The sequence below is a fragment of the Diceros bicornis genome, chromosome 2 (assembly GCF_020826845.1).
Source record: "Diceros bicornis minor isolate mBicDic1 chromosome 2, mDicBic1.mat.cur, whole genome shotgun sequence".
NCBI lineage: Eukaryota > Metazoa > Chordata > Mammalia > Perissodactyla > Rhinocerotidae > Diceros > Diceros bicornis.
Window position 1 is genome coordinate 34,379,266 of NC_080741.1, and position 15,116 is coordinate 34,394,381.

The window sequence follows — 15,116 nt, forward strand, 5'->3', positions numbered from 1 at the left end:
TAAATACTATTTACCTGTCTTAGCTATTTCCTTCCCTCCATATTCTCTCCCCAAGAATGTTTGTTGTCTGCTCTTCATTTTGGTCAAACTCAACCAGAAACTAGAAAACCACATATACTAATTTTATGGTAACGAACAACATAAGAATTCCATTTTGTTAGGTTTATTGCCTTGGTCAGGAGTCTTTTAGTTGCCAACCTCAGAAAACCAACTCAAAGTAGTCTGTGTAAAGAGAAGGAATTTATTGTCTTATGTAAAGCTGTATATCTATCTATATCTAGAGGTGGTCTGGTTTAGCTATGGCTGTATCAAGTCTCAGATAGTCTTCTCCTGTTCTCTCTCTCTCTTTCTCTCTCAGTCTGTCTCTCCCCTGCCTACCTCTATCTCCATCTTTATCTCTTGATTCTACGTTTTTCCTTGGTTTTATTCTCAGTTAGGCTCTTTTCCTATAAAAACAAAGTTCCAACTGGCTCCAGGCCTATATATTCCTTGAGATCCATGATTTGCCAGAAGAAGAGACTTTCTCTTTCTCAAGGATTTCAGCAAACATAGTACAAAGTAGTTGTGGTATGAGTGGGGAAAATCCTGGAAGGTAAATCTAGGTAATCTGATTGGAGCCAGATTAAATGCCTTGCATTTAGCCTGTAACAGGAAGGTTTCTAAGGTTTCAAAGCTGTAAAATGAATTGATCAGATCTTTGTTTTAGAAGGATTACTTTGGTAACAATGTGGAGAATGAATTGGAATTGGAGAAACTTAGATTCTAGAAGAGGTGTGCAGGCAGCGGAAGGTGAGGGTTTAGTGCCAGAAGAATTAGAAAGGATAAAAACAGATCTGAAAGGCTTCTAAGGAATATAATTGAAATAACTTAGCAACCAATTGAATGTGGACAAATGAAGAAAAAGGAAAAATTAAAGACAGCATTGACGTTTCCAGTTTGAATAATTGAGTGGATGTTAAGCTCATTCACCAATATGTTGAGACATCTCATAGTACTGAACTTAAATCCATTCTTCCTTTGTAGATATTTTAAAGTAATTTTTCTATCGCCTAAAGAGAAATACCAAGAATTCTGATACCTCTTGCATTCCACTCAGAGCAGAAAAATTGTGGGACAGATTTTAGGGAACATTCAAGATTGGAACTACAGTAATGTTCTTTATCAATGGAGCTGTTTATTCAATCCTTCAGGCTAATTCCCTTAAAAGACATCAAAAGTTTAAATATTTCTTCTCAGCTTTTAATAATTCAGAGTATTGATATTACAAACATTTGATCTTTCTCCAAATACTGTATACCATGATTTAAAGATTTTTTTTTTTTAATTTTTTTTTCCCCAAAGCCCCAGTAGATAGTTGTATGGCATAGCTGCACATCCTTCTACTTGCTGTATGTGGGACTCGGCCTCAGCATGGCTGGAGAAGCGGTGCATCGGTGCGCGTCCGGGATCCGAACCCAGGCCGCCAGTAGCGGAGCGCCTGCATTTAACCGCTAAGCCACAGGGCCGGCCCCAAAGATTTTTTTTTTTAATTGTTAGTTTATTGAAGACTGCTTTTAACAATTATCTGGAAGAGGACATTTAGGAAGTGTCTGACATAGCCCAAAGGTACTGCAGTGTGCAGTGCCCAACAGAGTAGGCCAGGAAGAATACTGGGACCAACAAAACTTTATTTACAAAAATAGATGGCCAGCCATAGTTTGCCAATTTATTTTTTTTAAATATATAATTATAAAATCGTCTATCTTGATTACTGAGTTTTTTGGTACCCCTTTAAATTTTTTTGCTCCAAAATAGTGCCTTACCCTAGTTCTAGTATTATTGTTGATACTAAGCCAACAGGAGTTTATTACCAAACATGAACTCAGGGAGTTGTATTCAGGGGGGGAAACTATGGTCAGGAAGATTGAGAGCCTAAAGAGTGTATTCATCAGGTCATCCGTCTAGAAGCCCAGATATTTGGGGAAGCCACACTCATTTCCAGAGGGTTGGAAGAAGCACAGGTCTATTTTTGGACATCATCTTTCAAACAAAGCCAGCCTAACCACAGCGGTATGTCTATGAATTGTTTGGTAGATTTCCTTGGGCCAAGAAGGTGCTCTTAAATTTTCTGAAACGTGTTAAATAGGAGGAAATAATTTATAAAATGTGATATTTGATTCTGAGTTTTGCTACTAAAAGTGTGATCCATGGATCAGTGACGTCAGCATCACCTGTTGCTTGTTAAAAATGCAAGTTATCAGGCCACATCCCTGGCCTACTGGGTCAATATCTGCATTTTAATAACATCCCCAGGTGATTTGTATACATATTAAAGTGTAAGAAATGGCCCCCACGTGGAGCATAAAATAAAAATAATAGAACTTCTATTTATTATTTTTATCTCATACACTTACCATTTCAATATTATGTATATATTTTATAACGTATTATATCACTACAGTAGTGCATATCTATTATTATTTGGAAGATATTAACAAACTTTTTTTTAAATCAATGGAATTTGTCACCAAAAATTTTTGGAGACCACTGCTTAGAAGATTGCAACTCTGACATGCGTGTCCTTGGAGAGAGGAATAAAAGAGGAAAAAACAAGCTTAGAATATTCTAATCTTCTGGAGTGACCTTCAGGGTTAGTCTGTTATCCCAAGGTCATGGTCATTAATTACTGCATCTATGAATTAATTAAAATGCTCTTAGAGCTATCCAGCAAACTTCTTTACATAAGTCATCCCTAAGTGGTTTATGATTTTCCCTTAATACCTGATCCTGGAACACAAAAGCAAGTTGGATTCACAAATCAATGCTTAGAAAAGTATCAAAAGACAAAGAACAAAGCAAGTTCAGAATTTTGCACAATCCTTTCTTATACTGATAAAGGGAGTCATAGTCATCCATTTTAAATTCCTTTTATTGCACTATTTTTTTCTGGGTAAAAAATGAAATGTAAAAACCACAGTCATCAATGATCTGATAAGTGTTCCATCCTCTTGGAACAGAGACATTCATCCTGAGATACATCCCATTTCTGAAATATATCCTTCTATGTGATCAGTAATGCTTCAACTCAACCACCTAGGCCCAAGGGTAGTTTCTTGTTTTCTTTCTTGCTTCCTATATCTCTTGTCTCCCTTTCTTTCTCTCTTCTCTGTCCTGTTTGCCACACATTTATAGGTGACTCATATTAATAGAAGAAATAAAGAAAAATCACTCAACGGCTCTTAGAAAGATGGTAATAGTAACGTTTAACTTGAGAACTACCTGAGGATTAGATAAGGAGACATTTTCAAGTAATATTTAAATACATTGCTTTCACATATCTGAATATGGCATTTGGGGAAAATTCAAATGCCAAGTCCTAGTCCAAATGATTTTCTTTTCAGCCTTTGTACTCAAGCGGCTCGGGAATGTATGTTTCTAGTACAAAGAAATCACGTTTAGAAAATTGCCTCTGTTTTCCTTTCCAATTTACCATATTGAGCTTTCCTCTTACAGGAGTCCATCTGGGTCCACACATGAATCTTGTTTATGAATGCTTCCCTTTGGCTTTTCAATCACTGCTAGTAAATCCCTTTGGCAGGCATCCAGGATTGCCTCATCTCATATTAAATTCCAGTTTTTAGTGAATTATATTACGGTGATTGTTGTTAGCACTTGAATGCTACACGTATGGGAAATTTCTTCAAGAAAATATGAAAATGAGAAAAGAAGTAGTTTGTCTTCGGAAGTTAAAATATGAGAAGCAGAGTGACACACAGGAAGAAAACAGTATTTGGAGTCAAAATTGGTTGTCCAATAATCTTGGACAATTTAATCTTTTTCAGCCTCATCTGTAGAAGGGGAACACATTTTCTTTAAAGGGCTACAGTGATTCTTAAATGAGATAAATATAAAAAATGCTTCTTATGGTGCTAGGAACATAGAAGCTACCCACATGGTAACCATTGATATTATTATTAAAATCAACACATTGATTCTGAGCCAGATATGTGAAGTTTTTCTGAATAAGCCTGGACTGCTGTAACCTGATTGAATGGATCAACAATACCTAAGAAAAAGGCCATGTCAGGTAGAAGGGTGTTCATCAGATACAGAAGCATAGAAGAATGAGAATATCTGAAGTAACCACTGGCAGTGGGTTTCCTTGGGTGTTGAAAGGGAAAGGGAGGCCTTAACCAAACTCAGGTATTTCAGATCCCCAAAATGAGTTGGATGCATTAAGGTAACATAAACTGATCCTAATTAGCATTTCAATATTTGAGACATTCAACTCAATAGTTCTCAGCCTTGGCTGCTCATTATGATCACCTGGGAATTTTTTAAAAAATATTTATTCCTAGACTCTACCCTTCAGAGATTTTGAACTGATTGGTCTAGGGTAGGCCTAGGTATTGGTATTTTATTTTATTGTTTTTTTTTTTTTTTATTGAGGTCATATTGACCTCTAACATTGTGTAAATTTCACGTGTACATTAGATTTCAATTTCTGTACAGACTGCATCGTATTCACCACCAACAGTCTGGTTTTTACCCATCACCACACATATGTTCCCCTTTACCCCTTTTGCCCTCCCCCAACCCCTTTCCCATCTGGTAACCACTAATTTGTTCTCCTTATCCATGTGTTTGTTTATCTTCCACATATGAATGAAATCATAGTGTTTGTCTTTCTCTGTCTGGCTTATTTCACTTAGCATAATACACTCAAGGTCCGTCCATGTTGTCAAAAATTGCATGATTTTGTCTTTTTTATGGCTGAGTAGTATTCCATTGTAGATGTATACCACATCTTCTTTATCTATTCATCTGTTGATGGGCACTTGGGTTGCTTCCATGTCTTGGCTATTGTGAATAATGCTGCAATGAACATAGGGGTGCATATATATCTTCGAATTGTTGATTTTGTGTTCTTTGGATAAAGGCATTGGTATTTTATAAAATGTTCCCAGCACAGCCAGGGTTGAGATCCATTGATCTAATCACTCTTCTTCTAATCTGATGCCCAAGAACCATCCCTTTGATTCTTGTGTAGGCCTTGTCCACATCAAAAGACACAAAAGAATTTTAAGTATTCCCTGTGACTGTTTCCCATGATGAATCACTAACGTGACGTTTGATCATGACTTGCTTTCCCATGAAGGTTGACAACCAAAAGAATATGTGCCAATCATGACAGAATAAATGTTACAGGTCCCTATGATAGTTATAATTCTTGCAGTAAGTTAATAAATCAACAGTTTGTGGCATCAGCTTAGTTTTCTATTTCCTATTTCACGTGAGCCAATTCCTTGATGTCTGATCACTTCTAACAATAAAAAATATTTTCCCCTGTGTCATTTCCAGTCTCCTTCCCCTTCCTTTCTAATTTATTCCTTCCTGAATTATTTAGTCCAAAAGCCATTAGGAGCAAACGAGCTAGTTTGGCATCTTTGTGTCGGGGGAACCATAGGTGCCCAGAGCAGGATATTGGAGCCCAAGCATAGTAAGGAGAACATTCACATAGGGTAAGGAGTGGGACATCGCCCAGCGGAGGCGTCAGAGCCCACATAGAGTTAGGAAGAAGTCCACATGGGCAGGGGGAGAAGGGATACTGCCAGAGCATGAAGTGTTAGAGGCCATGTAGAGTAACGAGAGCATCCCATGGATGGATAGACTGGTGTACGGTGTCACAGCCCAAATAGGGTGAGAAGCATGTTCATGGAGACAGAACCCACCAAGAGATTTGGAAGTCTGAGAAAGGTGAGGAGGACATTGTCATAGGGGTGGAGCAGTGGTTGCAAGAAGAGATTGGTTATGTACAAGAGACTATCAAATAAGTAAATATATTAAGAATAATAGGAGCCAAGTTGGTCACTGTCAGAGAAGAAAGTTACAAATATGGAAAGGGGGAAAACTATAATGATCATTGTGGTGTTGACTTGGAATTGGAAGTATTAGGGTACGTGATGGTTTACAATAGATAGATAGATAGATAATGTGTCTGCGCATACACATACATCTATACACTACATACCCACACACACACACACACACACACACACACACACTCTCTGGCTTTGTCCGCTAAGAGCAGCAACACCCCAACAGCAATGAGAATGCTTAGTGCCCAGATCTTGTTTCCTAATATCATTCTCCAATAAAATGAAACAAGAATCATTGGATAAATGACTGATTCCAGAGATGGGACAGGGAAAATACTAGAACCTAGAACACTTTGTGCCAGAAAGTCAGGAAATGCTCAAAGAATGATGGGATATGTCAACAAGACATAGAAACCAGATTGCAAGGGTTCTCCTGGCCAAATCTGAGAAAACTATTTTCCTCTGAATAAAAAGAAACCATGATTTCATAGGACATAAATAAACAAATAAATTATGAGTCTGTTGAGGAACAGGATATTTACATAGTCTCAATGTACTTCCCCACAAAATCCTTATTGATTTCAAAGAGGAAAAAAAGCGACTTTACAATAGGGAATCTAGTAGATATCACCTTAATCAAATGATCAGAGTTAATCTCATCGATAAAGGTACAAAGCAAAATCGTGTACCAACTGATTGATAGAATACAATGAGAAGAACACAGCAACTCTTCTGTGATATTCTTCTCAAAGAGGCATATCCTGAATCTAATCATGAGGAAACATCAGATAAACCTAAATTGAGGGATATTCTATGAAATAGCTTGCCTGTAATCATCAAAATCATCAAGGAATGACTGAAGATCTATTCCTTCCTGAATGGAGGAGAATAAAATGACATGGCAATGAAATGCAGCCCTTTGTTCTAAACTTAATCCTTTTGCCATAAAAGTCATCATTGGGACAATTGACAAAACTTGAACGTGTCCTATAGATTAGAAGGTAGTAATGTTTCAGTGATAATTTCCTGATTTTGATGGCTGCATTGTGGTTACATAGGAGATCCTTGTTTGTAGGAAACACACACTAACTTAGTGGTGGTGGGATAGGGGGAGATAGTCTGCTCATGCTGGCAACTTACCTCAAATGGTTCAGAACAAAACATTCTTGATAACGTCTCTGCAAATTTTATGTGGTTTGAGATATTGTTTAAAAACAAAACAAAAGAATTTCTTGTCCTTTAGAGGAGGGAATCAGATTCTGCAAGATGATTCCCAGTGGGAATTACCATCTTTCAGCCATTTTTCTTTTAGATGACAAAACTACCATTTTGAACTTCTTGGTCTTTCTCTGTCTTCCCCTCTTGCTATAACTGTCCCTTTTATTCTCCCTTCTCTAAGTTGGACAACAAGATCCTGGGGTATTTACTTTGCTGATACCATCTCACAGATTTCTATATTCAGAAGTGCCTCTCACACTTGCAAACTGGAAGTTACACAGTACATTTCACCAGTAAAGTCAATGTGAGACGTGTATTTGGTAGCCAAGTGCACATTATGGTGTTTAGGTATTCAAAGTTCAAACATATGAGAGGCAAAGCATAGTGACAACAATCTTAAAGGTTGAATAAGACCCTATTTTAACAGTAACATTAGCTCCCTGAGAGATTTGTTTACCTTTCAATTATCAGTGCATAGAAGAGTGATCGGCATCAAATATCGGTGCTCAATAAACGTTGAAGGAATGAATGAATGAATGAATGAATTCACTTAGTCTCTAAATGTCAGCTTTTATAACACTATCGTCTAGAATAGATGGTCTCTAAAATAAGCTCTGCTTTAAAATATGATTATCTATGACCTCTAGTATTGCAGCTAGGATTTATAGTATTTGACCAGGCATTAAGCTTCTCCATCTCAGTTCAATCACATCCTCTTAGCTAAGACTGAGAGTCTGATTAACAATACTTCATAAACTCAGTGCAATCTATTGAAAAGAACCCTGAGTTGCTTTTGAGAGAGCAGAATTCTAGTCCCGCTTTCCCCTACTAAGTAGCTATATTTTTGAACAAGTCACCTTTCTGAGCTACACTTTGCTCAGGGTTCTTCAGTATGTAGAGGAGGTTGGCTTAGATTTGTGAAGATTGTTCTGCTCTAAAATTTTGGGCCATGATGCTTTGCAGATGTAGAGAAACAGCAGCTGAAATTGTGAATTGGAAAACCAAATTACCTCATCATTAAGACTACTCAAAGGAAGAATTTAAGAATACAGAAAATGATAGAATAATCCTGAAAAACAACTATAGAGAGAAAAATATATTCAATTTCCCTAATTGATCAGAGCGGTGTATATCCCCTTTAGCACACTGTGGAATTCACTGACTTAGCGTATATAGGAATACTAACTGTTAAAAGTACACATCAATTACCCATTGGGATAGTAAGAATAAGATAGTAACAGAGTAGGAGTCAAATTGTATGGACCAGTTATGATCCTACTTTCCAGAAAATCTGAGGGATGCTTCAACAACGTTTGAAGAACTTAATGACTCTGGGCTTATGGATAGAAGAAAATATTGAAATAACGTCATTACGAGCTTTAAATTTAGCTCTAAAAAGAGCTAACATGCCAATGTTTTCCTTGCATCACTAACCTAATCCATGAAGTAAGAATATTCGTTCATCCAATCGGCATTTATTAAGCACTAACTATGTCATAGCCACTGTGTTAGACTCTGGCTATACAGAATAAAAAGACTCAATTCCTCATATTTGAGGAAGCAGTGCATTAGGCAAGGACTTGGATGCAGACAGTGTTTGGAAGGGATCCCAGGAAGCACAAGTGGAGTCATGGGGAAAGTGAGACAGGTAAGTCAGCAGAGCCAGCCATGTGTATATTTATGAATGGGTTACCCCTGTGGCCAGTTGGGACAGTCCTACTGGGAACACTTGCAAGAACAATGTAGAACATACCTCAGAATTGTCCCAGTGAGGGATGAGGAAGTTGAATGTGACATATTTTCCTTCCAAATATGACCACAATAATATCTCCCATCCCACATGCCCTTCCAATGTGACCTTGAGGCTCAATTATCCAAGAACTTGGGTCTATAGTCCCTCCTCTAGACTATGGACGGACTTGCGACTTCAGTGGAAGTGGTATTATATGACGTCAGATGCTGGGACGTGAAGGGCAATAGAGCTTCTCCTTGTTTCTCTTAGGATGCTCACTCTTAAAACCCAGTGTCCATGTTGTAAGAAAGCCCAAACTAGCCCTCACAGAGAAGCGACATGGGAGTGACATACGCAGATGTTTCAGCCATCAGACCCAGCTGAGGACCAAGATACAGCCAGCATTGACTGACAAAAATGTGAGTGAACAAGCCTTCCAATGAGTCCCACCTTTAGTTATCAAGTCACTCTGAGCCTTTGCGTCTTTTCAAACTAGCCCCAAACATCATGGAACAGAGACAATCTCACTGTGCTTTTTCCAAATCCCAGATGCCTGGAACTGGTGAGCTCCCAGGTAAGATCAGTATTGTCGTATGGCTCTAAGTTTGGGGCGGTTAGTTATGCAGCAGTAGATAATCAGACAATGGGGCATTTATCCACTGATAGCCCTTTTTGGTTTTGAAGCATTATGTCCCCAGCACATTCAGGCTGCCCTGTGTGGCTGAGCAAGTTCCGGCATCCTTTGGAGAAAGCCCACAGGCCAACAATGACAGATTTAGGTGCTCTAAACGGGAAGCTGTCAGGGTATACAGTCCCTGTCCCCTGCAGTTACAGGTGAGTGCTGAGGAAGACTGAGGGCACAGGGGCAGAGCAACACCACATCCACTTCACCTCTGGTCCAACTGCACACATTACAGGATGAAAGATAAACGTGTATTGACAACCATAAATATGCTAAATCCAATGATAGAATTAGCATAGAGCACTCTGGCAGCTCAAAGGAGAGCCTCCTACCCCAGACCTCATGGTTTTCCTGAAGAACAATTAAGTGAGTGCTTTAGCCTCCGTGGCTGAAAATTGGTAACCTTTTCAATACGCCAAACTTCTTTGGAGAAAAACATTTACAAAGACATCTGGTTTTAGGATAACATTATGTTGGCCTAAAAATAAAGCCCTGGTCGGTTGCAATTATACATGATTTCCACTGGCTTCCTTTTCTAAGAGAACAATGTCTCAGCCTGCACAAAATTGATTTAACTACCTGACTATCCTTAAGATGGGGAGGGACACTTTTGCTCTTTTGGTAAGTGAAGAGAATATGCTCTTTCATATTGATATTCTGTAAATTTCTGCTTAATTGGAGAAGGTATGTTTTCCAAAAATTGAAGACAGAGAAATAGAAAAATGTCATTATCCTCTGGCTCTCCATCTGAATGTGATGGCTTTGTTAAACACTGTTTTCTTTAAGTAAAATTCTGACTCCCTATGTGCCCCATTTTTCTGGCAATTTCCACAATGCTGAACAAACTCTTCTGTGTGTATATCTTTGTGTGAATAAATTTTCTTGTTTTTTTTATTTCTTGATTCTTAGTAAACTTTTCATTGAAGTATAAAATACGGGGAACCATTTTAGCTCAATGAACTTTTTCTAACTTGTTCACACTCATGTAACTAACACCCAGATGAATAAAGAGAATATGACCAGCACCCCAGAAACTCTTGTGCTCACTTCTAGGCCCTGTCTCCCCAAAGGTAACCACCGTCCTGATTTCTCACCATGGATTAGCATTCTCTGCTTTCAGCACTAGAGACATGGAATCATGCTCTGTGTAATCCTTTGGGTCTCCCTTCTTTTGCTTGATATTGCTTTAGCGAGATTCGTCTACCTTGGGCGTAGTTGTTTATTTTGATTGTTTGATTTTAACTGCCATTTATTAAATTTTTCTTTTACTGGAAAAAAACAGGGGGTTCACGGTTATCATCTGACATCCCGACATTCTGCTTCCAACTGAGGAAAGCCTTTATTAGGAAGAAAAAGAGAAAAGAACTTTCTGAAATGTACAACATTACAGTTAGTTTCCTCCGGAAGTTTGACAAGGGCGTAGGAAGAGGAGTGTGCTAGTCATTCAGAGGACTTTGTCCTCAGATGTCCTAATTTTGAGGTTGAACAATTGCCATTGTAAGGTAGGATTAATGCTGTTATACGGTCTCCATGCATGACTCCATATTAGAAATGTAAAAGCTAGAGTTTAAATTCAAAGTACCACCGTTGATGTTTATTTGCTTGCATTATCATAGTTTGGGTTCACATCTCTGTTAGGGCTGGGAATTTTGGGCCAAGGATGACTGAGGGAGCTCCTTCCTATATTAAACATGTCAATGCCTCTTAGAAAGAATTGATGAATAAAGATAATTTTAATTTAGTGATTTTAGTAGTAAAAGTTCTACCACACTGCAATAAAACTGCAGAACCTTCATCTTCCTTGCTCAGAAAGTAGCAACATGATGAGTTGAGCCTGCCTCTACAGGAGAAATAAACTATTTTAAAATGTGCAGACAATTAAAATTGCCAAGGCAATTCCTCTAGGAAGTGGACTGCCTCAGGAGAAGTGGGCAATCATCTGCCAAAGAGGTGTAAGCAAGACCTTAGTTTAATCACAAACTGGGAAGTGCACAGGCTGAGTAGCCCTGGCCACGTTTCATTGTCTCCCTGTATTCCCAAACTCTTCTTTCAAGGAAACCCCAGCTAACTGTAGCCTCTGTATGTATCTAAAGTATGGTATGATGTTCTGAAAAGCTAGAGTGCTCTCGGGCTGGTTTACTAAAGGGAGTTGTAAGGCAAGGAGGGGATTGAATTGCTCCTTTTTATGCCCCTGGTATACTGTATTTAATTGTTGCTGCCCTATTGTAAGACAGTTAGTAACAAAATTGAGTAGCTTTGTGAGTAATTAACCACAATAGTGAGAGGCCTTGAGATGCCCAATAACGATTACTAACATTTATTATGCACTTATGGCATACCAGAACTTCTCCATGGATGATGGTATTTACACCTCCCAATAACCCCAAGATGATTACTATTATTTTGCCAATATTTTTATGCACAAGAAACTGAGACTGAGTAACTCGCCAAAGGTCACAGAGCTGGTAGAGCTGGCTTTGAATCTTAAGTGGTCTGACTCCAGGGCCAGTGCTCATAAGCACCAACCCAAATGCCCTGTAGTTGAAGAACTCTATGACTATAAACTGGGGGTACAATCGTAGCTGCCACATAGGGTTCTTGAGCTATTTAAATGAGATGACCCATGTAAAGTGCTGACCAGAGGTCTTGACCATAACAAAGCCCTCAGTAAATGTCGCCTGCTATTATTATTGACACAATAATGGAGAATTTAGTGGGGACATGGCAATGGTCTAAGAAATAACATTCCCTTAGGTTATTTTATTTTATTTTATTTTTTTTGTGAGGGAGATCAGCCCTGAGCTAACATCCATGCCAATCCTCCTCTTTTTGCTGAGGAACACCAGCCCTGAGCTAGCATCTATTGCCAATCCTCCTCCTTTGTTTTTTTTTTGTTTTTTTTTTCCCTTTTTCTCCCCAAAGCTCCAGTAGATAGTTGTAGGTCATAGCTGCACATCCTTCTAGCTGCTGTATGTGGGACGCCGCCTCAGCATGGCCAGACAAGCAGTGCATCAGTGCGCATCCGGATCCGAACCGGGCCGCCAGTAGCGGAATGCGCACACTTAACCACTAAGCCACGGTTAGCGGGGGCCGGCCCCCCTTTAGGTTATTATGTGTAAAACAGCGGACAGCATGGCGTGGTGGGAAGGGCATTACTTTAGAAGCAGGGCACTGTTGTTTCTTTTTATAACTGACTTTTGGCAAATAATATAAGCACCTTGAATCTTTTTCTGCATCTCCACGATGGAGACAATAATTGCTACCTTTCAGAATTTGTATGAAGCCCATGTAAAAAGTGCCCTAAAAATGTCCGGCACACAATGGAAACATTGCAGAGGTTAATTTCCTTCTCAACAACCTCTGTGACTCTGGACTAGAGGATGGAATTGCGATCAACCACAGGAAGTTTAGATTTGGTCCAAAAACCATTAAGTGAATGAGCTTCCTCAGGAGAAAGTGCTGGCTCACGGTGGAAGTTGACAAAGTATTTCAGAAGAGGGATGGGCTGGGTGAACTATTTGGCCCTTAATTCTTTAGCTATCATGGAACCAAGAAAATATTCACACAGTCTTTCAGAAAGTTCCTTCGAAAATGCTTAAGCCACAAGCAGTTTTTAGTAACTCTCAGAATTCATTAACCTTGTTTACAGCAAACACCAGTTACAGGAAGATGCATCACAGACTCACAGGTCCTATTCATGGGTCTGTTCTGGCCGCCTTTTTGGCTGAGCCTCGTTTCCTCTGTAATTTGAGATGGTGATGGTCTGTGTTTGTTTCTTAGGATGACGCTTTATTAAAATAATTTTTAAAATATTCTGTTCATTCTTTTTCAAACCAGGAACCCGGGGCTTATGCATTTCTTTTCCTTAGACTTTTGCTGAGAAAAAAATGTGGAGGAGGAAGGGGAATAGTGGAATGACTTTGAAGGTAATAAAGGAAAGAAGAAAGATTTTTCCCAGACCAGGAATGGGTTAGAAGGCACCCATCCTGTGAGCAGGAGGACGTACTACCCCTTTTGCTGAGAGCAGCCCTGGGGAGACAATGAGACCTCAGAGGGTGCTGCCTGGTGGAATAGAGAACCCGAGGAACTGAGGTTTCCAAAATCAGCCAATATTACCATGAGCAGAAGCATTAGTCAGCAGACCTGGAGGAACCAAGCAAGCTCTGCCATTGGGCATCTCACTGTGAATCGGCGAGAACCAGTGACCCCAGACAGTGACTGGCAATTCCCTTCAGCACTGCAAAAGACCCTGAGAATTCCTGAACTCTGATGGGGGGCAGCATCCATAAGGGTTGAGAACAAATTTTCTGTCAGCCTGGTGAGATGAAGGTTGAAGTCTGAGTTGGGTTAATCATTAAAAAATAAGGAGTTGTGATTGTTTCTATTGCACCTGATTTTGCAGCTGCAAATTTATACCTTCCGCAAATATAAACCCATTTGAGAGTTTTCAGTCTAAGGTCAGAGTATTCAGGTCTCTCATAATGATTAGACAGTGATGCCACGTTAACCCAGTCAAAGGTGAAGACAGAGAGACCCTGAGAGACATTAAGCGATTGATCCAGCCACAGCACCACCATCGGTGGGGGCCAGGTGAGTGAAATCCATAATTCTAGATTCCCTAGCTTATAACTGCTCCCTTTTCAGGTTTGAAAAATGCTGGTTCAGTATGCTATCCATTATTTCAAGCAGTATTTTATTTCTGCTCACGATATTTCTGGAAACCTGGTGCAAGGTGGAAATGCAACAGTGCTCCGTTGGTGCCTTTGGAGTCCTGCTCTCCCCTTTCCTTGCACAGCCTCCTCGTTGCTTCTGCCTGGCTCTGAGAGCAGCGGGCTTAAAGAAAGCAATTAATGATTGAAAAGGACTTTAGAATCCTGAGATGAAAGTGCTTGGTGAGGCTGAAGTGCTGCTCCTTGAAGGATTACCTCTGTTGGTGCTTTGGCTGCACTTGGTTGTGTTTAAGGGAAAGGCTGATTTCAGAAATTGATCCCTTTGCCCTTCGAGTGAGCCAAAGTGGGCAGAATGGAAAAGGGATTTGAGACTGCTGCTGTTGGCTTTGTTGTGGAGGCCCGTTGTCACCCCTGCGTGGGGACAGCCTCCTGGGCTTGGCTGGCCTCGAGCAGTTAATGAAGGCTCCTGTAGACTCACCTTAATCTCTTCTCTCCTACAGCTTGCCCACTTGAAGGTGGGGGAGAGAGATTAGCTCCCAAAAAGGAAGGAAAAGGGGCAATTGCCCAGCTGCACACTGTCAAGCCCCCTTGCCTGCCTTTGACCAGGCTGTTTTCAAGCTTCTGACAATCAGGCAGTGGGTGCTTACACCATGGGCTCTGACAGGATGGCAACTGGGCTGGATTGGGTGGGGGTGGGGAGAGGCAATGGGATGCAGAAAGAGACTGCAAGAAGATGCTCACGACCTCTGGTCCGTGTAGGGTGACGGGCCTGTCTGCAGTCCTCATTAGCTGGGACGTCCAGAAGGCTGCATCTACCTGTCTTTCTTCTGCTTTATTGCCACCCCTCATCTCACACTGACTTCCTTCACTTTATAGCCTTTCTTTTCTTATAAATTTTATTTCTTCTTCCTAATGTCTTGATAGAAGCAGAGATTATTACAGCTTGAAAGGATTTC